The sequence below is a fragment of the Fringilla coelebs genome (assembly GCF_963513975.1).
Source record: "Fringilla coelebs genome assembly, chromosome: 3".
Taxonomy (NCBI): domain Eukaryota; kingdom Metazoa; phylum Chordata; class Aves; order Passeriformes; family Fringillidae; genus Fringilla; species Fringilla coelebs.
The window spans coordinates 24,269,637-24,294,675 of record NC_140030.1 but is presented as its reverse complement, the minus strand read 5'-3'; the positions used below and the strand labels follow the sequence as shown (position 1 = coordinate 24,294,675).

The 25,039-nt window shown below is 44.0% G+C and overlaps 1 protein-coding gene across 3 annotated transcripts in view; it reads left to right on the top strand.

The window, feature by feature from the left end:
* Nucleotides 1–7,750: 7,750 nt before the first annotated feature.
* ELOVL5 (ELOVL fatty acid elongase 5) overlaps nt 7,751–25,039 on the top strand; it is a 39,421-nt gene continuing 22,132 nt past the window's right edge. For 2 of the 3 annotated variants that reach the window (XM_084202936.1, XM_084202933.1), the window contains exon 1: nt 7,751–7,816. The gene's annotated coding sequence lies outside the window, so the exon portion shown is untranslated. The remainder of the gene's footprint in view (nt 7,817–25,039) is intronic. The other variant, XM_084202935.1, reaches the window with a different exon arrangement.

Below are 25,039 nucleotides of genomic sequence, written 5' to 3'. Positions count from 1 at the left end.
TTTAATAAAGGTGGCTGCTTGGAGGTGTGGATGCATTAACCTTCTACTCAGGGAAGCAGCCAACATGACCCACATCCATCACATCATCAGCGCCATGAAGCTAAGTAGGATGGATATGGATGTGAAAGGTCACTATGTAGATTCTGACAATAGTGTAATCATGCCATCCTCCTTTTCAAATAGACCAATAAACACAAGAAACCCTAATAATTGTTAGTCAGATATTGCTGCTCAAGTACAGAAATGAAAATTTATGTCAAAGGATTGGAAACAAAAATTACAGCAGACAAATAAACAGGTTTTAGCAGACTGCAGCTTGAAAATGCTAAAAATGCAATAAATTATAAAGGCGGGAAGTTGTAAACAAGACTATAGACCAAATTATGTACCAGAGGCACAGAAGAAATGTTAGGTGTCATCAGAATAGATGTAAGGTCTAATGAAAAAAAGCATAAAACTAAAAGACAGGACTGTAAGCTCAAATGTATTTATACTTAAAAGAGAAGTCTGGAGAAATGTCACCTCAGCAGCATTTAAAAAAAAGTTTTGGAAGCAAACCCAAGTATTTTAAATACTATTTTCATGCTGAAGTAAGTAGACACTTTGTTTTAAAAGAGTTGTGAGGAAGGCAAGACACAAGAAATTAATGAGACTGACCAGAACATTGTTTTAAATATAATTTAGTTTCAAAAGTGTAAATCAGGCTTGCTTCTTTGAAGAGCAGTCCCCAGAGACTGCAGCCTCTGCTCAAAGCAAGAACTCTTCTTTCCCAGGACCCTATCATGACCTTCTGTGGACTTTAACATGGCTTTGGTTGGCAGGCACAGTCTCAACCTACACACTTGGGACGTGATGATCTGTGGGGCTGGGGATGTTCTTTTTGGCTGCTGACCTTGCACAGCAGGAATAGTTCAGTGTATTTGGATATGCAGAGGAAAAACTCAGTCTGCCTAAGGGTGAGGGAATGGCCTCAGCCATCTCTAAGACTTTTGCTTACTTACAACCTCATGATGAGCACATGAGGCTGCTCTGGATGGCAACCAGGAGTGTACTCAGTCTTCCCCTAGAGCTCCTTGGGTCATTATCAAAATTGTTCCAGGGGATGTGACATTTCTATACCCTTCTCCCATGTAAGTATTTGAAGTGTACTATGCATGCACATAGTGGGAAAGAGTTCCTGCCCTGAGTTTACAGTGTGAGTGGTCAAAACAAGATAATGAGGGAGGAAGAGAGGGATATCCACCATTTTTTATCTACCCATATCTTGTATTGTTCACTGCTGGGAAAAAACTGCATTCCTAGGAGAATAAAAACCAAACCACCCATCCTTCCCAGGGAAAGCCAAAATACTTTTCATCTGACAAGAAGCAGGGTTATGTTAAAACACCTCCCACACAAAACCTGACCACGATTGGTTGCTGTATCACCAAAGATTACTCCCAATAGCTGGCAGGTTGCTACTGATGGCTTACAGCTGAGGAGCCCCCAAGGCCCCATCACAGTTCTCCTGAGGTCAGCAGCAGGGCTAGAAACATCAACAGCAGCCACTGCTTTGAGTGGTTCACTGTTCAGCTGCACATCTCCAGACGGCTCTCTGAAGATGGGAAAAGGCTCTCAGTGAAAATGGGAAAAACTCCCAAACACCAGTTATTTTATATGCTTTTTATCTTGGCTTTTTTTTTTTCCCCAACTGCCTGTAAAAGATATTCTCAACCTTCCTTTTTCCCAGGCCTTGTGGGTGGAGGTCCCAAGAAGGCTGCAAAGACCACAGAGTAAAGGCAGTTTCTACCTTCCCAGGTGAGAGCTGGACTAATCCTTAGAAGTGGGAAAGGATATCTGAACAATTTAGCTGAACAAGCAGTAGAGACAGCACATTGGATTTGCAGGTTCTGCTAGGAAGATGGGCAGGGGAGGGCTCAAAGCTGTGTACTGAGGCTTTAGTATCCTGCAGCCAGGAAGGCAGGCTGGTCTGCACAGATAGTGATACTTCAATAAAACAGACTTTTGAAACAGCATACAATAGTTTTAACTCAGGACAAATGTCCGGGTATAATGATTTTCTCAAAATGCACAATAGATTTTCTATGCACACTTAAAGCTGAAAGAGGAAAGGACTTATATCAGGATCAGAGTGCTCGTTAGGGAAACAGTCTCCTCAAAAACATGATGACAGTGATCACTTAATAACTATCCTGACTATCAGGAGTTGGCACCATCAGGTCCACCAACAAAGCAGTTTGAATAGATTTAATACTTTAAAAATTCCAACACGTAATGACAACCATTCAGATTCATTACATGTTTCCAGACAAACCAGACCATTTACAAAAAAACTTTCCCTCATCTCTTTTTTTAAAACATGATTCACTGTTTGCTCTAAGCTGTAAGACAGTTTTTTTTCTCAACAACAGGATCTCAAACAATTTACACTGGTTGTGATTAAAGAGAAAGGGATAGGCAGCATGGAGCACCAAGAGTGATCACAAATGCTGCCCTTAACTGAATCTCTAAATCAGAACACCTAATACTCTTCATGGAAATAGTGTTGCTCTCTTACCAGCTCCCTTACACTGAGTAATATGACAGGTCCAAATCCCAGTTCCCATTAGTTCAGAGATTAAGAAGAAAATTGTTGTCAGGCTGCAATGGACAATGATGGATTTATGATTCATTGGAAAACCTCACATCGTTTTGAAGGATTAGATGTTGTAATCCACACAGCAAGACAACAAAAACCCACCATAGCAGGAACAGGCAAGGAGCAAGACATCCAATTACTAATGCAAAATAATGCAGTTTATACTTAGTTCACCCTACTGTGATTAGCATTAGCTCATATAAAATCACTCTTCTCCAGCAGAAGCTGCTTGCTGTATGAAGTGAAAATATACTTTCCCCTTAAAGAGCTGCTTAAAGAGATGTGCCCAAATTTTGAGGGGCATACCCAAAAGCAGGCAGGAAGGAGAGAGCAGGGCCGGGCTCACGGGGCTCTCCGGGGTCGGAGCAGAGCAGTGGGACAGAGGCACACCGGGGTGACTGCCCGCTGGCCCTCCCCGGCACACTGCAGCCACCAGCGAACCCCGGATGGGCTAAGGTGGATCATGCCCTGCCACAGCCTGGTCTGCCCCAAAGACAGAGGTGTGGGTTGAGTACAGGGTTATAAACAAGCCAGTACCGATTTCCACTTCTCCTGCAGCCGCTGTGAAAGAGGCAGCCTGCGGACAGACGGCACTGGCCACGCGTTAGCCGAGTTAATCACTGCAGAACTCTGCCTTAAGTGACCGCTTTCTTCATGCTCGTGTTGGAAGTACTTGCCATGAGAAACACCTTGTTATTCTTTCTGTGTCTCCTGTTAGCAGCCCCGGAATTGGCATAGGAGCAAACTAGCTGTTATATAGTGGCAGGATGCTTGGGACTCATTATTTTCTGAACTTGGGGATATTAAAGCTGTAGCAGCATTGACAAGGGTGGACTTGTCAATCACATTTTCTCTCTCTGGAATTATGAGCATAAGAAAGAAGAAAATACTAACACGAGTGACAGAGAAAATTCCATAATTATTTGACCTATTTTACATTAAACAAAATATTTTGGTCTCGTGGGACACCGTTTGGGGTAAACCTGGCTCTTGAAATACACTTAAAGTTTGGTGAGTTGGTGCAGATCTTCAAACCTATTCAATTATTTGCCTACAGTACTGCATGCTGCAGGGAGACAAAAAAGGAAGAGGAAATGCAGAATAGTAACTACTGTTAATGTAAAATGCATGAAAATGGATTATAAACACAGGGCCAAGAATTTTTTTCCACTCTAGCCCATAAGAATTTTGCAAAAAGTTAAGACCTGCTAAGATCACATTTGTAACGTGATCATGCCTCAGAACAGAAAGTCAGCACGTTCACACAAGTTGTGTTGGAATCTCAAAACAGCAGCTTCATCCAGTCACTTGCTTATGAATCCTGAAAGTACGAAATTGTGAAGAAAGACTTGCTTGGAAGCTTTTTTTCTACAACAGTCAAGTACTTAAAAGTTAGACAAAGCTGTACACACAGCATGAGGCATTTGTCATCTGCACAATAGAAGAAAACACCATATTCAGAAGACATAGATGATGCAGTTTCAAGCCTGACTCTTTAGTCCAGTGTTTGATCTAGGAACAGTAATCACATCCCATTTACTGTGCTGATAAAGAACATGGAGCTGCCACAGTCAGTTTGGATGGATGCCAAGGCAAACAGGCAGAACTGAAAAATCCCGTTAAGATGACTGAGTGGCAAATGATGGTTATTTATTCTAATCAATTTGATAATTTACTTCTGGAAAATCTGGATTAATTTGTTTCTAATCAAAACAAGGACCTATTCATTACAGTTTGTATGATGAACCACTACTACATAGGCATAGCTAGGATTCCTAACAATCTTATTTTTAAAAAAAGAAGACGGTTTTGGTAAATCACCCCCCAAAAGAATACCATTTGGGCTTGTTTCCCTGGAACACACACTTCTAACCCTTTATCCAGGCTAATTTCAAACACCATGCTGGTGGGCCTTCCACTCCAAGCTCTTTTGTCCTTTCAGTGCTGCAGCTCTCACTGACTTTTCACTCTACTTCCAGATGGTCCAGCCATTCTCTTCCTACCCATACTCTCAAACAGTAGTATCTATTTAACCTCTTCCCTTTGTGTACCATTGATTAAGTGAGGATAGCCCTATCTGCTGAGGCCTCTTTGTCACCTCTGCTGCTGCTGCCTAGGCTGGGTCACCTAGGACTTGCCTTTCCACAGTGCTCAGATTCTGCCTCTTCTCTCTCAAAAGGCAGGAGTGCAGTACAATGAGAGACAGGTTAAAATTATATGCAAGGTATAACTTATTTTACATAAACCCTAGCAATCCTTCTGTCTAAATCCTGAATAGTGTTTCATTTGCCCTTCTTTAAACCCTGAAGCCCGTCCTGAGCAAACAAACCAGCAGCAATTTCATCAGTGCTCAGTGGAGAAGTCAATGGTAATGTCTTCAATCCTGACAAACCTGCAGATGCAAGAAGATGAGGATGATGCTGGGCCTCATACATCTGCGGCCCAGAATGACACTGGCCAGCTCCTACCCTTATTAAATGCCAAACATCAGTCCCAAAACATTTGGCATTGTTTGCTTAGTTCTCCCAAATGGGTAATTCTGAAATGACATTTCCCATGCTTAAACATTGCTGTTGTTCTCTGACTGATAACAGCATGAGCACTTTGGAGAGATCTGGAGAGGGATGAACCAGCAGGCCAGCTGGCAGTCTGGGAGTCTCACACTGGAGCCAGGGTGGCAAAACCAAAATCTCACCTGCCAGCCTCATTGTTTCCTCCATCAGCTGTTGTGCCACTTACTTGGCACCCTGGGCATAGAGTCTCATTAAAACCCCACCACCAAACAAGAAAGGCAAGCTCCACAGTGAAGGGAGGTGCAGCAGGTACGTGCCAGCCTCTGGTGGGCCTGGGGCACACTTCCCTGCCTGTGGGATGCAGTGTGGGGACCAGGAAGCAGCACATCCCCTTCCTGCACAGGGTGCTGCTCGCTGCCCAGCTACACTCTCTATGCCCCACTCCATCCCCTCCTGTATCTCATGTTCTTATTTTTTAGTTTTAAACAGCCAGATTGAGTCTTAATTATTTAAGCACCTTCCAGATTTAGAAAGCTGTTTTGGCTGTGAAAGTAATACTCAGTGCAATCATCTCTCATCAATAAACCATAGAAACAAATGTGTACGCCTGTTGGGAAGGAATTTTATTTAAAGCACACTGAAAAGTGCTTTAAATAAAGTCTGAAAGATATGAAAAAACCTAATGCTGGTCATGTTTCAGTGAGCTCAGCACATTTTGGCTCCAGTGAGAAAAAAATGGGACTTGTGCCTTACACAATTAAGATGGTTTGACTTCTCACTAATAGGAAGGGATCCCTTAGAAACATCCAAAATGCAAACTTGGGCAAAGGGCCTTCAGAAAGGCACACTCACCTGACAGTTGTGCTGGTTTTCGTAGGGTTTGGGATTTTTTTCCAAAGTGTTAAAACACATAGGCAAGGGTTTGGTCCTTCAGGAAAATAAAGATTTGAGCTTTAAAACAAAAAAAAAGGAAAAAACCCCTGCAACATCAATCAAATAGCATTCCTAACATCTTACTCTAATAAAATAAATAAGATTAAAGAACAGTGGCATAGCCTCAATACTTACTTTAGTGAGAGATTTTGTCTTACCCCAGAAAGAGCTTAAGGAAAATAATTTCTGGTCTCACCGAGAAACACTGCATTATTGTACTCATAGAGTCACAGTATATCCTGGGTCAGAGGGACTCCCCAGGATCATCGAGTGCAACTCCTGACCCTGCATAGAGCACCCCAAGAGTCCCACCATGTGCCCAAGAGCATTGTCCAAATCTTCTTCAACTCTGTCAGGCTGTGCTCTGACCACTGCCCTGGGGAGCTGTCCCAGTGCCCAACCACCCTCTAGGTGAGAAACTTTTTTCTGATATCCAGCCTACACCTCCCCTGACTCAGCTCCATGATATTTCCTCAAGTCCTGCCTCTGGTCACAAGAGTGAAGAGATGAGTGCCTGCTCCTCCACTACCCCTCATGATGATGTTGAAAAGCACAGTGAGGTCTCCCCTCAGTCTCCTCCAGGCTGAACAGACCAAGTGACCTCAGTCACTCCTCATATGGCTTCCCCTCAAGGCCCTGCACATCCTCGTGGCCCTCCTTTTGATACTCTCAAATAGGTTAATGTCCTTTTTATATTGTGGTGACCAAATGTGGTAATTGCTAACTGCTTCCCATAGAGTGGAGATACTTGATCTTGAATAAACCCCATGCAAATTGCTGCTTGACTCCTCTCCTTTGCAAAGCAAAGCTGCTCTTTATTTATGTAGCATTTTCATTTAATTAACAAAGAGACGGAACAAACTCTTACGGAGGGGGAAAAAATTTAAAGGTCATCTTCCATCACGAGGGAATACGTGAGAGGGGGAAAGAAACAAACTGGTTTCTTCCCGTTGGCCATACAAACATCAAGCACCCTCACTGTTGCCCCGTTAGGACCTCGGGGAGGCAATGAAGTGTCTGGAGAGCGTGGACAGAACTTTTGTTCCCCTGCTGAGCATCCCTGACATTGGAAAGGAGCCAAAGAGGGTGCTTTGAGATTCCCTCCTCAGACATCTGACACTGTGGGGACCAGCTCAGCATATGCATGCAAATTACATAGCAAAACCAGCGGGTTTATTATATGACTGAATTAAAAATACCACCTACTTAATTGCAGCCAGAGCTTACATTCAAAAATGCTGTCACGTTGCAAAGCCCGTTACTTCAAAACACAGGAGACACCAACTACATCTGCCCGGGACCTTTAATGTAGGCCCGCGGCTCACCTCATTACGAGAGTCTTTAATTACATGGTCCGATATTGTTTTTCACAGGGCCCCCCGCTGCCGCGGCGGGGCTGAGAGCCTGAGGGCCCGAGCGGCGCTCGCCGCTCCGCGCTCCCCGTCCCGCCCGGGACCTGTTGGACGCGCCGGCCCCGAGCCCCGGGCGGCACGAGCCGCTCCCGAGCCGCCCCCGCCGCCCGATTGGTTCTCTGCCGCCGTGACGTCATAGCGCCCCTCCGCCGCCGCCCGTGAGCCCCCCGCACCACTCTAACGTCACCGTCAGCCCACGGCCGGCGAGGGGGCGGGGCCCGCCGCCCCGCGCCCGCCCCCCGGCCCCGCCCCGCGGCTCGCAGCGGGACAGACCGGCCGGTGCCGCCCGCCGCCCCCAGCGCCGCCGCTGCCGCCGCCAGGTAGGGCCGCGTCCCCGGCTGGGAGGGAGTGCAGCGCCGGGGCTCCCCGCCCGGAGACGGGATGCGGCGCGGCCGCCCGGGCCCGGAGGGGGATGCGGAGGACGAGGGGGGCGGGGGGCACGGGGCGCGGCGGGCGGGGGGCGCCGCCGCCCCGCGGGGCGCGCAACAAGTGCGGCGGCAGCGCTGGCCGTGCGCGGAGCGGAGTGGGGGGGGGGCCTTGGTGCCTGGCGGGGCTGTGACCGGGGACGGCGCCGGCGGTGGCGGGCAGGCCGGCCGCCCGGGGAAGGGAGGGGACGGGGCGGCGGAAGGGACGGGGCTCTCGCCGGGAGTGTCTTTTCCCCGGTGCAGTTCAGTCAAGAGCATGATGCAATCCCGCATTGCCATGGATACTGCATCCCGGGCGGCGGCGGCAGCGCTTTCCGCCGTGCGGGGCACGGGGTGGGGTGAAATAACAGCGGCAGGAAGGGAGGATACCCCGCACCTCAGCCCCGTCCTCGGCCGTAGCTGCCTTCCCGGGGAGCTCGCGGAGGGCTGAGCGCTGCCACGGCTCCAGACAGAAACCCCGATCCGTCTTTTTCCGCCGTGGCGGCTGTGTGGGGTGTGCATCCCGCCAGCCCGGCCCCGCTGAGGCGGCTGCTGCCGGCCGGGGGAGCAGCCCGGCGGAGAGGCACGGTGTCAGCGGAAGGGCTCGTCGGCCTCGGAAGGGAAGGCTGTTACTTCTCCTTCTTCCCTGAGCTCTTGCCCGGCGCCCCTGACCGCCTTACTGGTTTAGAACTGGAGCCGCTGGCTCGGTAGTTCGCGGGTTTGAGTGTGGGACAGGGCAGACGCCGCGTTAAACCAGCGCCCTGGAGATGTGCAGTGCTCCTGAAAGGGGCCCGCTCGTATTAAAACCTAGGTGTTTAAAGCGTACATGCCGTAGGAAATGAGCAGAAAAGGAAGGGCAGACGACAGAAATGTGTCAGTGTGTCAGATGCCTGTGCAGGGACTTTCTTAAAAACTTTATGACTTTGCTTTTATCTCTTCATCTCCTGGAAGCCCTTGGGCATCAGCAGCATTAGAAGCAGTGCCTGGGGTTATGTGAGGTGTTGTCTTGGGCAGTGTGTTTTCTCCTTCTCTGCCTGCATGTGTTGCTTTTCTGCCCTCATTCCTTTCCCCTGATTCTCAGGGATGCAGCATCTGAGGATCCCGCTCCAAAGAGCTTTCCCGTATCGATCTGTGCTGTGAGTCTGCAGACAAAAGGTCAGTTTTGCTGACCTGGGTAGAGCAGCAGTCGCACCTTGGCTCGCTCAGCAAGGAGGGCTGCAGGCAGACGGCAAGAGGCGTTTCTTCCTCCCTCCCTCCCTCCGGCAGCTGGGTGCGCTGCCCGCTCCGTGCCCCAGCCGCCGCTGAACGGCAGTGCCCCGTGCGGCTCATTTGTATTCTCAGCGCTTCGGGTGCGCTCTGATGCTGTGGGATTCAGTGCCATGGCCGAGTTCTCGTGGCTGTGACAGAAAACTCCAGCACAGAGCTCAGCCGGCTCCTAGCGATGGCGAGGGAAAACAAGGCAGGGGCATGGCTGCAGTTGGGATGCTTCCCATCAGGAAGTCTCTAAAACCGCTCTGTGCAAATGGAAACACGCCCTGCAGCTGAAACTAGAGGAGGATGAGCGTGCAGGCGTCTCCCGTGGCGGCACAGCCTTTCGCCGGAGTTTTGGGCCAGGTTGCTTCCAGGGTGAGGTTATCTCTGCCAGAGCAGCTCCCTGCCAGGACCTGGCAGCCGTGGCTGAAGTTATCGCCGGTGGCCGCGGCTGGGTGGAGGGCTGGCGGCTGCCGAGCTTTTGTAGATGCGGGCGAATGGTGCTGCTGCACCAGTATTAAGCTGCAAACGTAGAGGGAGGGGGTTTATTTGGTTTAAGTAAGGACTTGTGAATAACGGTGAGGAGTTTTGCGATGTATTTCACGCTAAGCCCTTCTCGCTCCTTTGGTGTAGTCACAGCCCGAGATTTTCCTCTGCTGTTAGAATACTCAATAGCTAGAGATAAGTCCTGGTGCAGGCTCACCGCTGCTAACAGCAGCTGAAGCTGTGTCGGGGAGACTCAACCTGTGGCACATCTGATCCTGTTTAGCAATAAAAGCTGGAATTTTTAATGAGTATTCATGTATTTGTGGTGCACTAGATGTAGTCTGCTTTCAGAGCAGTAGGTAGCCAGCGCTTGTAGTCTGGCTGGAGGCAGCTGTTCTTGCACACAGAAGGAGGATTTTACCTTGTGGGACCTGGAGATAGCTGGTGTCAGCTGGGTAGAGATGCCTTCCCAACTTACGTGAACTTAGGAGCAAATGAAAAGGACTACTGTGCTGAGTTTGCTGACATTAAGCTTGGATTTGCCCTCAGGGATGCTGTTGCCAGCTGATATTGGTCAAGAGCACTAGAAGAGATGCCAGAATTTTGCTTGACTTGACTGAATTTCGTACAAAGCATACATTACATATGTAATGCATGCTGGAAGCTCTTTGTGTTTTTTATTCATAAGTAGCTAAATGAATTTGTCGTGTGTTCTGACTTAAGTCTCCTGTATTTTAGCATTCAAATGCAACCAGAGTAGCAGTGAAATGAATATGCAATGTGGCTTTGTCTTGCAAGCTGGCAAAAGTCTGCCTGAGGGTCTCTGTGCCTCATGCTGCTTTTTAAAAAACAGATGCACTTTGTGAGTTAGTGCCTTTTACCTAGCAGCAGCTGATCAGATGGACTATCTCTGATTAAAACTCATGCATATTTGGTACTTAAATATATCATCATTAATGATACTTAGTTTATGTGCTGTCTGACCAGTCTCTGGGTTTACTTATTGCAGTATTTTTAGTAAGTTGATGTTGTTCTAAATTTCTCAGCATGAATTCTTCTTGTTACATTCTTTGTCTTTAGTACAGCCAGAATTGAAATAAAATATTTTGAATTCTCTAGTCTAATCTCTTCTTTCCCTGCTGACTTTCATTTTGTGTTGTTTATAAGAGGAATTAACTGAGAGAAGTTAACAGACCAAAAAAAAGTAAATTTGAAATAGTGCTTTAGATCCATCAGGCCTCCTGACAGTTCCTTTATTTGCATATTTTTTTGCAACTTGATAGAGCAGATTTTTGAAAATATGTTTGAAGATTCAGATTTTTGGGAATGATGATTTTTACAGTATTTTAGGATTTCAAGCTGATCTGGTGCTCAAGCCCAGCAGCCACAGCTGGAGAGCCCAGCTTTAAGTGATCCAGAGTTGCCCCTTTGCTAGTATGTCCCTTGTAAGGGGCATTCAGTTGCTAATTGGTTAAATGCTCTCAAGTACTGAGCTGACCTCGTTCCTTTACCTTCCTCATTTTTGGGGCAGTAAACATTGCAACATCAAAAGCTTCTGTTTCTGCTGATCTCGGTGGAAAAAAAAGACACCCAGACAAAGCACAAGGTTAAAATACTTGTCCTCTGCCTTCTTCTGGTGGTCTCAGCAACCCTCACTCAGTGGCAGACAAAGCAAATCTCCCAGTTAATGCTGTCTGCATCCCACTTGAGAAAACATTTTGGGAGAGAAACAGCGGTTGCTAGAGTGCCCTGTTAAAACAGTGTCATGCCTCTGTGTACTGTTGTCCCCTCTGACCCTCCTGGACCTGGTGCTAAAAGGATGTCACCAGTGAGCATTCATTCTTGCTGCTGCTGGCCCGTAGGCAGGGCAGGAGCAGTGTGGTGGTGTGGAGCAGGATGGGAGGGTGGGCTCAGTGCCATGTCAGGTGTCACCTGCTACCCACATGGCGGGGGACTTGGCTCTCTGGGTCTGGCTTCCCACCACAAGGGCAGGAAGCCAGGGTGCCTGTGCTGTGCGGAGTTGTTCCCTGTGACAATTCATGCCAGGAAGGCTCTTTAAGACTGAGAAAGTCCTTAAGAGTGAATGGGTTCTTGGTGGTGTGTTTTTGGTTTTTTTGGTTTTTTGTTTTTTTTTTGTTCAGGACATGCAGTTTTGTTTTCTTACTTTGAACTAGGAGAGGCAGGGGTGCTCTTTCATTGCTGAAGAGAAGAGCCACAAATACCTTTACTTATTCTTTCTTGGCATGTTGTTTAAAGTGTCTGCTGTCTTAAAGTGGATCACAAGCAAAATGTTGGCTCTTCACAGCTACAAAAGCTCCACTTAGATTTGGCAGCTCTTCCTTTAGGGTGAGAAGGCATGTATAGGTAATTATGCTGTTTACTGTAACCTCCCTTGCATAACAACTCATTCATTTTGTCTTCTTAATGTCAATCCTCTTTTGTTGTCTTCTGTCATTACCATGTCCTGAATTGGTTGTGTGGGGGTGAGATCTACAAAACTGTTTAGACGTAGGAAAACCATGGTGGCTGTTGGCCTCAGCTCTTGCAGTTTTTGTTTTTCTGTTTTTACAATGTACAAAATTACATTCTTCCAGGCTGCAGCATAAGCTTTTCAAAGCTGTTTTGCTATATAATAGACTGAAGAAATTGATGCTTTTTGCATGATAGTCAGAGCATACTTTTCCACGTGCATCCAGACACTTCAAAAAACTGACAATAATCTTTGTAATGTAGTTGCTAGTTTGTCTTGTGATTCTTAAATGTGTTAAAAATGCAGAGATTCCTGCAGTTTGTGCACACTAGCATTGAAAATGCTTTTTCCCTTAAATGGAAGAACACACAAGGACAAATGACAAGGAAAATCAATGAATTACATAGAAGTTGGTCTGTTTAAAAACTTTTTTCCAGGTCAGATTGCTTTGCTATGACCTTTCCTAAGGCTGTTTAAATTTGCTATTGCAGCAATATGGTTAAGAGAGCATTGCTTAGGCTGACATCCCTGCAGTTCCTGAGTGCTGATTGGTAAAAGAGATTTATACCTGGGTTTCTGAGGGCACCATCCAACAGAACAGCAGTTAGATCTTTGTTTGATGAGGGTAATGCAAACAGTGACATAAATTGATTTTTTTGATTGACAAATGAAATAAATGCTGCCTTCAGTCTTATTATGGAAATAACTTGTAGAGTTGCTGTCGACTGTGTATGCATTTGGTCTCCTTATATCTATTTAATGAAATTAATCTCCTGAAATTTATTGCCTTGGTTTCTCTGTTTGTGTTTTGGCATTCAGAACATATTATCTTACAGGGCAAATAGGAGCACAAGAGCAAACTTGTCTGAAGTATGTGGTTGGTAAATGCTTTCCTGCTGTTTTGGATGCATTGGAGAATTATTTCATTTTCTTGGTGAAATAGTCGACTTGCATGAAACAGGAATAGACCTCCTTAGCAGGCGTAGAGATTTTACAAAACATGCATGCTGCTAAGTGCAATTGTCACTTCTCCATGAAGAAATTAATCATCCTACTTATGCTAAGCTCAGTGCCACGAATTGAGATGGCCTTGGCATCCCGTTGCATCTGGGTATTTTTCATGCCTTTATGAAAACTTTATTAACTGTAGAGTTTGTGCTTCATTAATGATAGTTTTGTTAATGACCGTGGCATACTAGGCAGGTAGAAATATACAGACATTTCATGAACTTGTATTTAAGTTAAAGTTGTCTGTGTTTAATTGACCTCTATGTCAAAACTTTGTATCCAACATATGCCTGCCAACTGATATGCTGTGAGTAGTGACTAAATATGCTGACTTGCCCTAGAATTTGCAGGAGATAAAATTTGCTTGTGCAATACAGCAAATGTGGAATAAACCTTTTTACCTGCATTTTCAAATTGTGCCCTGCACTTTGATCCCTGCATAACCCTCCTCTTTGAGACTCTGGGTCAGTGATTTGAGCAAAATGACTGTTCTTCTGTTATCACTTGGAAGCTCTCCTCTCCCTCTTGACCTTGAGAAAACTGTTTCTCTTCTTGCCAGCTGTCTTTGAAGTGATTGGAGGGTAATTGCTTTCTTCCTATGCGCATGTTCAGGCTCTCTGCTTTAAAACATCTACTTGATTTCAAAAAAGGAGGTAGTCTTGATTTCAGGTAACACCCCAGCTTTTCTGTTTGTCAGTGGGAGTTTTTGTTGGTGTAATCTTACGGAAGTTATCAGGGTTGGACAATAACTAGCAGGTATTATTTTGCAGAATAATGTAGTTTAGTTTATTAAACCAAATACACCAATACACGTATATATCTTATAGGTTTAGCTAGTTAATTCATAAGCAGGCAAGTTTGCAGGGTTTTTTTTTTTCTCCCTCACTTTTTGCTGTTAAAAGTTTGCTGGGAAGCATTTTGGGTTAAAGCAGTATTTCTGCTGTGCCTGTGTTGACTAAAGAGCCCTTAGCAAGTGCTAGTTGTGGAAAAATGCCTTCTTCCCTTAGACACCATACGGTTAAGGTTTGGAGCAGACCACAACTTTGTGGAGAAGCAGCTCCTCTGCTGAGTTAAAACCAGCTCTTAGAAATGAATGAAATAAATTTACTCTTACATTTGCCACTACAGTATTATTGTCACCATAGTGGTCTGAAAGTAGAGGTCTAGGCCTTGAGCTGATCCTGTGTCCTCAGGTTTGGGTTCACTTGACAATGAAGATTTGGGAAACTATAAGCCTATAAACCTTAATTTATGTAGGCTTCCCCTTAGATATGCTATTTCTACGCACATAATTGAATCAGAAACCTTCAGTTAACCTTTTCCTGAAGGAATATTTCTTGCTCTTGGGTTACTTTTAAAAACACTACTCTTTCGAACCATCATTTTGAGAGTCATCTCCTTGCCAAACAGTAGGGACAACCTTTGACTTAAATAACAATAATTAAACCTTTAACCAGTTAGGAGGATGACATTCTTCAATGTTTAACATTGTCCTGCCCTTTAGAAAAAGAAACTTGAGAAACCTTTTGGCATGTTGAAGTTCAAATGTCATGTTACTTCAGGGGCATGGCCTGTGTGTTTGCTGGAAACCATCTGTGGGGTCGGTTCATTCACATGGCTGCTCGCATGCTCGTGAGGAAGGGCCCCTGTTGGGAAAGGCACACGAATCTGGATTTGGCTTTGAAGGACACAGTGAAAGTTGTGCTTGAATTTTGTATACGTGCTTCTGCGGATTGCAGGGCAGCAGATGCTTATGGTGCATGTCTGATTGTGGTTTGGTGGTTCATTTCTGTTCTGAAGTACTGATTTGGAGAGTTTGCTCTTAGCTGATCACAGACCCTGTGAACTGGTGCAAACTCATCTGGTTGTCCTAAACTAGGGTCATGCATTTATCCCTTGCATCTTATGTTTATCCCTTGATTCACTTGGTGTACAGCGGCATTTTGGCATGTTGTTAAGGTTTGTGTTAATCTTGTGAGCATGACTTTGTGCATGCATAAAGCCTCATTAATGGGGAAAATACCTGTGTTTGTACAGCATGGTGCAGAATGTTCTTTTTTTATCAACATATGTGATATAGTGACAAAAAGTAAGCTGCCAATCCAGTAGGCCTGGTTACTTACAGATTTTTTTCTCTGGGTCTGTAACATGCCTAAGCAGAAAAGCCTCTTTCAAAAGATTTGAGCAGGTTTTTTCATATTTTTTTTGAATTCTGACTTGTTTGCCACCCAGAAGGTGCAGCTTAGACCATGGTTGCCTCTGCAGCCTCTTGTTTGCTCTGGCTGTAGGAGGGGTGAGTGGGTTTGCCCAGCCACTAGACTCAGCCATAGGCTGGGAAGTTTTATGTGTGTGTCTCCATCACCATCTGCAAGAGCTTAGAACACAGTGTAAGGAGTAGAGGAGAGCACAAGTATGAGGGAACACCAGCAATATAGGGTGTCAGATCCTTACACAGAGATTGAGGGAGATGGCACTGAGCAAGTCAGTAAGGAGTACTGCATTTGTTAGTTCAGTTAAAAAGGAGTAAAATAATGGTAATACAAGTAATCACAGAAAGGTCACTGTGTTTCAGTGTAGATCATTGCCCTGCTAATGCAGGAATTGTTGCTGCTGCCACTACTTTCTTATAGGTAAAAACTGTGCATGGCTGTAAGTCATTTTTAGAGTTGATGGTGTCAGACCACTTGTGATGTGAGTTTAAATAGTAAGAGCTCTGTGTCCTAGTTTCATCTGGAATAATTTTCTTAGTAGCTGATACAATGCTGTGTTTTGGGTTTAGTATGAGAATAGTGTTGATGACACACTGATGTTTCAATTGTTGCTGAGCAGAGTGTGCTCTCAATCAAGGACTTTTCAGTGTTCCTTGCTCTGCCAGTGAGCAGGTGCATAAGAGACTGGGAGGAAGCACAATTAGGAGCAGCTGACCCAAACTGGCCAAAGGGATATTCCATACTGCAGAATGTCATGGTCAGTGTGCAAACTGAGGGGAGTTTGCTGGGAGGCTCCAGTTGCTGTTCTGGGATGGGCAGGGCATCAGTCAATGAGTAGTCAGCAGCTGTAATGTGCATCACTTGTCTTTCTTGGGTTTTACTCCCCTCTCTCTCTCTCTTTATCTCCTTTTTCATTATTATTATTATTATTATTATTATTATTATTATTATTATTATTATTATTATTATTATTATTATTATTATTATTATTATTGTGGTTGTTACTGTAATTGTTAATTTTAGTTCATTTATTAAACTGTTCTTAACACGCAGGCTTTACTTTTTTCTGTTTCTCTCCCCTATTCCATCAGATCTGCAGAGGGGTGAGCAAGCAGCTGTGGGGTGTTATTTACCAGGTAGGGTCAAACCATGACACTCTGTCCTCTGGTTTTGCAGCCTTCATTAGGTTCCCGGGTGATTTTTTCTAGAGGCCATACTCAGTTATCCACTTTTACTTGACAGGTTCCCAGAACCTCTAACTTCTTTATTCTTTTTTTAGCCCTTTCAAAACCGTCATCATCTCCCTTTGAAGCACACAAAAGCAGGCTGCAAGTCTGGTCATGCCTTGCAGAATAAAAATAATATCCTTTGGTACTTCTTTGTATTGATTTCTTGTTCTATCACCACTGCTAAGTGGCTGCATTATGGTACAGGAAGGGACTGCTAATGTTGTTTTCAAATGCTTCTCTTTTTTTTAAAGTCTGTCTTAATTGGCTAATACTTTCTGAATTCACTGCTGCACTTGTTTAGATCAGAGACTCAAATCTAAACTCTGTTGAACAATTGCAGAGCTATGATGAATTTCCAGTTGTGCAGACTGAATGCTTCTTGGTTTCATAAAACACGTCAGGCTCAAACGATGCATCAGCTCAGGTATCGGTTGCATATAGCACAGTGCAGTTTTCTAAGCATCTGTGGGATTAACTTTGTGTCTTAAAATATACATTTGAGAAGCTGTTAAAGTACAGTTCTGCATCCTGAAGGATGAGAAGCAGAGATGTTTGTCTATGAGAACACAGTAATGTTTCCAGATTTTAACTACACTTTGCAGTCTATGAAAAACAATCCTCTTGGGGTGTTTTATTTACATCCTTTAGTGTTGTGTTGCCTTCAAAGGAGAGATGCATGGCCTTGGAAGGAGATGACCATTTTTGAACCTGCAGTGACTAAGTAAGCGGCCAACTGCACGTGTGAAGAAGCCTAGCAGAGAAGGGATGTGGTTTTGCACCCCTCTCCTTACTTAATATTTTGTTGCTGCACCTTTTCGTACTTTCGTATGTCTGTCTGTATCTCTTTTTCAGTCTTTGCTTTTTAAAATCTTACTCACCCAACACCCTGGAGGGTTGTTTGCAGAACAGAGGAGCAAGGCTGGGTTTTGCACCAAACCGGTGAAAAAGCTCTAACCAGCCGTTGGTGGTTCTGGCACATCCTCACTTTACAGAATCATTCCTCTTCTAAGAATCTTACCAAATTCCCACCTAAGCTGTCAGTCATTAATGTGAGAATAGAATGTTAACAAAGGTTTTTTGGTAGTTTTTAATTTTTGCTTTTTCCCCTACCCTTGTTCCTCCACCACATGCCAGTTCCATTGAGGGGATATGAACTTGAGCATTTAACTCCCTGGTTGAGAATAGCAGGTCTGTTTAATTGAAGGGTCCTTTCGCTGCTGTTTGGTTTAGAGATGACACATCTGTGTGGAGGGCTTGTATTACACAGAGATAAAAACATTGTGGAAAAATAACCTGCAACTATAGGAATGGTGTTTTGACGCTTGAAAAACCCTTAATGAAAGAGGTTTTTGCGCAAAAACATGTTTTGCTTTTAGCATACAGTAAAAATAGAGATGTGGTCGTGGTGAGATTCCAGAGGGGAACTTTGAGAGAGCTACTGACATGAGTAAGCAATTTAATTGCCTGAAGCATTATTCTGTATCCTACACAGCCTGTACAAAACATGTATTAAATAGGTACACTCAGAATAGTACTCAGAATGTGCTCAGGGTTTACTTGCTGAGCAACTTCTAGTATGTTGACATTTTTATAATTAATGTGCAGAGTCTTAATATAGAGGCTGAAAAGCACGTCTTTTGCCCAGTTTAAAAAGTTGCTTTACAACTGTTGCTGATGAAACACTACTTGATTCTGTCCTTTCATTCCAGGCAGAACATGAGCACTTATACACTGTAAGTTAGGTTTTCACTTTGCTTCAGTCAGCATTGTTTCCTATGTGTAAATCACAAATTGCACAGCAATCTTTTTATCATCTAACAAATTTAATAATAAGCTTTGGACATCGAGTGAAAAATACTTGGTATGATCAGAAAGTCAAACTTCCCGCTGAAATTTAGTCTTGGGTTACTGTGTTCAAGATGTGTCTTAAATCACTAGTAGAGTTGTTGTTTGTTGTTTCTTACAGCATAACATGTTTCTTACAGTATAACATATGAAGCTGAGAAATAAAAGAGATTCTTCCCCTCTGTCCTCAAGCCCTTCAGGCCAGGGTGTAGCAAGAGGTTTTTGGTCATATTCACTGTCTGCTTAGCTTTTTATTTCAGTCTTTTTCTCTGTATTTATTTTCTTTAGCACCATTTCTGTTGGAATACTTTAGCTGTGTTTAGATTGAATAAAACATTCAAGTTGTCTTTTCTTGAAAGAAATGTTTTGTTGGTTCATCATGGTCTCTTGATGGTGGCCTTTTTCCCTCTTCCTCTACCTAGCCTGCCTTGAGATCATCCTTAGCCGTACATTTATCAAGACAGAAACAGGCTAACGCATCCTAAATTCTGTCTCTTTCATAGTTTGAACATATCAAGGCTGTGTTTTTTGTTTGCTTTTTACAATAATCTGTCAGTTCATGCTGCTACAATTATAATTAAGAAATCTTCTAGGATAGCTCTGCCTGGCATATCCTGTATGACCTTTTGTTACTTGATGCTTTCTTTTTTCTGAAAATTTTATACTTTTCACTAGAACCATTCTTATATGTAAAATGTTGATTGTGCAATGCATTTTATTTTGGCCTTCTCTTAATAGGATTTTAGAGTTCTGCATTAGACATTCTGCATCTTCCATTTTCTGTTTCACTTGCCTTTCTTTTTGCTGTGGTTCCTTGCTGGGTGCAGTGTGTAAGACCTCTTTGTCACCCACATGTCCATGTCGTACTGCTGCTTCTCCTGCAGTACATCAGCAGTGGGACGGACCCAGCTGAAAGCTGATCTTCTTGCTTCGTTGGTTTCTTTGGGGCTACTTCAGTTTTTCCAGGTTCCTTCCACCAAGGCACGGTGGAGAGTAGGGAAGGATGAAAGCAGTCTGGCAGCTGTGTCAAATCTGTTCTCGTCTGTTCCTTGTTACTGCACAGGCCTGAGTATGGCGGTGTAGGTGGTTATATGGTTATGGTTATAGAGTGGGCCAGGCTGAATGGAGAAGCTGGAGCAAGATCAGGTGCTGTGACAGCTCTGAGCCTGGCGGTTGCTGATGTACATGAGCTGGCATCACAAGTGGATGGATGGAGATGCTTATCTTTAGGAGAGTAAGTTGCTGAAGATGTTGTTTAAGAGGCTTTGCACACATTGTGAGGCAGAGGAGGCATGTCTTGTGCCCCCTTTTCCAGGGGACTGCTGCCCTGCAGAGGATGGGATAGCTGCAGGGTTGGGAAGGAAGCCTGTCATGTGCTGTTTGGCTGAATATTGCTTTGTCCCTGTATTTAAAGCAGATATATTACATCGAGTTACAGTGCTGACCCTGCTGTTGTTCCAGCACTTGTGAAAGTAGGAAGCAAATGCAGCAAAACCTTCTGTCTGCATCTTGGTGCTGGAGCTGGGGACTCAGTTTAGCTGTGTTCTTCCTTGGAACAGATTTTAATGGCAGCACGGTTCTCACTGCACCAAGAATTTGATACCTCTTATTGAAAGAAAAGAGTGGCTAAACTTTGGAGGAAAGGTACCTATTTTCCTAGAATTCACTACCTGACTTCTGCAAGTAACTGAAGCCTTTATATTATGAGCTTGCAGAAAACATCTTGGAAGTTGCCAGATATGTGAAGGTTTTTTCCTGCAGTAGTTATTTAAAGTTCATAGAAAGAGCAAGTGATAAGATCACACACAGCTGTACCATCACAGAATTTTCTTTCAATTGGTTGGCTGGTCTTTCTACCCTTAAAACAAATAATAAAATATAAGAAACCGCAGTACTTGCCTCCTGGAGCAGGGTATTTTGATGAAGTAACGTTTCAGAAAGTGCTGACAAAATCAAACAAAGGAAATGTGCAGGTACCAATGCTTTAATTTCTGACTACTCCAGAAGTCAGTCCTCTTTCATGGGCCTTTGTTACAGCAATGATTTGGTACCCCAAAAATTCTCTGCAGAAGTTGGTTTGACATGGGTCTGGCACAGGCAAGGATGTTCAGCTCCTCAGGACTCACCAGGCTTTGCAGTCCTGAGCTTCTGTAAAAGAAATGCCATCAGCTGCCTGCTTGGTTTTGGCAACAATAGCAATTTACAGATGTGTGAAGTATTGTACAAGAAGGGAAAGGTGTGGGGGAATGATCTGACAAATGCATCTCTAAGAAATCTCCTGTCTCTTTGTTTTCTGTCCCTATGCCAGGACATATCATCTTCACTTTCAGTACTCCTTCTGCAACCTGGGCAGGAACAAGGTCAAAAAACTTCGTTTCTATAGTGTTAGCACCTTTTTCCTTTAGAAAGGTCTTAAAGGGTAGTTGATTTTCTGAATAATGATCTCTTTTTTACTGTTTTGAAGGCAGAGGGTTTAACAGGGCATATAATGGTTAGGATTCTGTCCTGAGCAGTACAGTGCCATGGCATAACACTTGTACCTAAAGTTTTTGGTTTTTTTTTTTTTTTGTTTTGTTTTTTTTTGTTTGTTTTTTTTTGTTTTTTTTTTACTTCTCAGAATGGTGGGAAAAAGAGAACTTTTTGGTACCTTCTTCTATTCAAAGCCAGCTGTCATTCACACCTGCCTGACCTCTGTTAGTACTGTTTACTTATGTATGATGGTACAGTCTGGCATGATGTTTAGCATCTTGAAATGAAGGCACCGAGTATTGGTACAGCTGCAGCCATGCAGAGTCTCACAGGTGTACAGCCAGAACATAGAAAAGTTTTAAGATTGACTTCTTATAGCATGGCTGACTATTAAGAAATGGCAGCAAGGCAAGCACTGGGGTGCATTTATAGTGCCAGTATGCATCTTTTCTTATTTTAGGTAAAATTACAGAAATTAATTTGTATTGAGGAATGTAACTGCTTCAGTGTGTTGCTTGTAATTTTGTGTGCTGGGGCTCTCCAGAGAATTTCGCTTCTCCCGCAGCACTCCAGGTATGACCCTGCAAGCATTGGAAATAGAGTAAGCACACAAATAAATACTTAACATAGTGTAGCTTGCCTAAGGGTGACTTGTTTGTGTGCTTTTTCAGTGTGATCTGGTTTCCAAAACACAAGTGGTACTCCGAAAGGTGTCAGTTACCCACCTGAACACAGGGGTTGTAGTTTCACATCTTAGCAGGGCATCTTAATTCAGGTTTTATGTGCACTCTTATCCCTGTACAAGTCAGATTTGCATGGTGTAGCATTACCTTTGTGACTGTCATGCTCAGTTTTCATGGTCTTCTAATTCCTCCACTTTTTATTGGATTGCTGTATCTAGTCAGCATGTGAACCTGAGATAACCTTTTTATAGCTAAGCTTTGTTTCCAGGATAACTGCACGCAGCCATTTTTGCTTTGTACAGTGTTTCACATGTGCAGGAGAATTTTAAGTACTTTTATTAATTAGGTGGCAAACTTTCATGTGTCAAGCTACTAAATGCAAAGGAGGTAACCAAGAGTTATATATCTCCATGCTTTGAGTTTTATTCTTGAGATGTCCCCCGTGTTCAGACCTCAGTGCAGGATTTTGGCAGGAGGAAGTGGGCAGGTGGGTGACAAATGTTCTTGGTGTTCAGATTTGGTGGTGCAGCTGTAGGTGTTGGAGGAAATGAGGGACATGTGGATGGAAAGTCCTACTTGTCACTTTTTTTCCTCCTACTTATTTTTAAATTTTATTATGCAATTATGAGGCTTGGACATTTAAAGAAAAGGTAAGTTGAAGCTTACTATCTTGAGTACCCCGTGCTCTTCAGTGTAATGGTCATGCAAGGCTGGACTTCTCCGTTCTTGGTCCTACTGACTGTAGTCTCATTGGTTCTGTTGTTAGAAAATGCAATGTTTTGACCAAGAAGGCTCATTAAAATAGGCTTTGGGAACTGTAACTTAATTTTTCTCCTGTGGAAGTATAAAGTTTGTTTGAGTGAGGTACACAGAAATTACAGGAATCCCATTATTAAAGGAGAGAAAAAATTTTCAGACTTTCTTGCAGGTGGCTTTTGAATAAAAGACATGAGACCAGAAATGAAAGGTAAAATTCTTATGGCATCTGGACTTAGCTTTTTTCCCTTCATCTTTCAACTCTCTTTAGCTTCCCAGGCCTCCTGAGGCTAATTTTCAATTGTGAGCTGCAGTTATCACAGAATAAGCTGAGGTGAAATGGACCCACAGGGATCATCAAGTCCAGCTCCTGGACCCTGCACAGGACCATGCCCAAGAGTCACACCATGTGCCTGAGAGACTCTGTCAGGCTGTGCTGTGACACTGCCCTGGGAGCTGTTCCAGTGCACAACCACCCTCTGGGTGAAGAGCCTTCTTTTAATATCCAACCTAAACCTCCACCTCCCTTGGCACAACTTCAGGCCATTCCCTCAGGTACTGTCACTGTCACCACAGAGCAGAGATCAGGGTCTGCCCCTGCTCCTCCCCTCCCAAGGAGCTGTAACTGCAGTGAGGTCTCCCCTCAGTCCCCTCCAGGCTGAACAGACCAGGTCACCTCAGCTGCTCCTCATACAGCTTCCCCTCAAGGCTATTCACTGTCTTTGTTGCCCTCTTTTGTATGCTCTCTAATAGTTAAAATATATTTTATGTAGTGTGGCACTCGAAACTGCCCCCAGCACTCGAGGTGAGGCTGTCCCAGGCAGAGCAGAGTGGGACAATCCCCTCCCTTGCCTGGCTGGCCATGCTGTCCCTGCTGCCCCCCAGGACAGGGTTGGCCCTCCTGGCTGCCAGAGCACTGCTCACTCAGACTCAACTTGTCATCGGCCAGGACCCCCAACTTCCCTTGTTTTCCCAATTCCAATACCAGCACAGCTTTTGTAAAAAGATGGAGGTTCAGATTCAAAAAGTAGTTGTTAATAAACACTGCCCATAGTGCTTTGGGAGGGGGGCTTTGAGCAAAGCTATCTAGCAAATGCTGTGCTTTGGCTTTCCTTACAAAAAATCAACTTGTTGCTCTTGTGCCATGTACATATTCCCCCTATTCCATCTAACCTAGTTTGTTACAGACACTCTCTTCTGTTTCATTAAGAAAAGGAAGCAGTTCTTAGACCCTAGGCAGAAGTTCTCTGCAGTGTCATTGCTGTATATTACAATTACAGCAGTTGAAATAAACCTGCGTGCTTTGCCTTTTCTTCCTCCACATTTTATTTCTGTGAATTCTCCTCCAGTCTTGGCCGTATTGCTCTCACAGTGCAGGGCTGTAGGCTGGCAGTGGTGAGGAGGTTTCCAGGCACAGTGTGCAGGCACAGGATATACCCCTGGACACTTTATTGCAGGAAAGTGCATGCTCTTGTGAAAACCATAGTGCTGGGTGGTGCCAGATCTGCTGCTGCTCAGGGGGGCTCTGCAACATGAAATGTCCTTGTTTGTAGGATGCTGGATGCATCCTTGTGGCATGTAGAGGCAGTCATGAACCATTTTCCTCCCATTCTTAATACTTCCATGAGTGTGTTTGTGTGCTTGCTGCTAACTTGCTCTTCCTATTTGGCCATCACCCTTGGTGTTTTCTCTCTGTCTGAAGTCATCCCATGCTATATCAAGAGCTGTTGAGTGCAAGGGGATGAATTTCGTGAGTGTTCTAATCCTAGGACAGTCACATCCTAATTTGACCTATTTTAGATCTGCTGAAGGTGTAAATAAAATTGCAGAAATGTATTATTTCTGTTAACTTACCTATCTGAAGGTCATTAGATTCTGATTTCATGAGGTATTGTGTACTGAGTGCAATTAGTTATTCTGTTTTGCAGTATCCTTTCTTGTATTTATTTCTGTTCTGTAATACCTTCTTACCACATCTCTGTTTATGTAGTAAGGTAACCATTACTGAAGGATTTGAGGGAATGGAATGACAGGAGAAGTAATATCATGAAATTACATATATATACGTTATATATATATATATGTAATTTCATGACATTACTTCTCTTATATATTACCCCCTGTATACATCCCTGCCCAAAGTCTTTCTTTAAACAATGCATTTTCAAATGGTTTGAAATCCCATTGAGGTGTTAAAGTGTTTGAAACCACTCTCCTTTGTCCCATGTTTGTTACACTTCTCTGAATTTTATACAAATTATTTATTTCTAAACTTTCTTATGCTGGTGCTGCTGGCGAATGTGAAAGCTCAGCACTGTGGGTCATGATGTGTCAACAGCAGGCTGGAGGGTTTGCTGCTGATTCCAGGGGACCAAAAATCTGAATCCCATTGCTAAATTAGATAGAGATTCAAAATGAAGCTTAAAAATATCTTCTTGTATTTTAACAAAACTAAAGTGTAAAATCCACAGCGCTCATGCTTCACCTGGTTTCCCATAAAATAAAAATACCTACACTTTCAGATCAATATGGACTATAGTTTATTCTGAAATCCTATCTAGTGCTAACATTAAGCATGGTTGGGCCCTACAAGAGTGCTCAGAAAGGGAAAAAAAGGATAATCTGCAGTTGGCAGGAAGCTGAAGGGCAAAGGGAACACATCCAAGGGGTGGTTAAGGCTTGGGGAATTGAAAGGAGAAACTGGGCAGCTTTGGCAAATGGACAGAAAACAG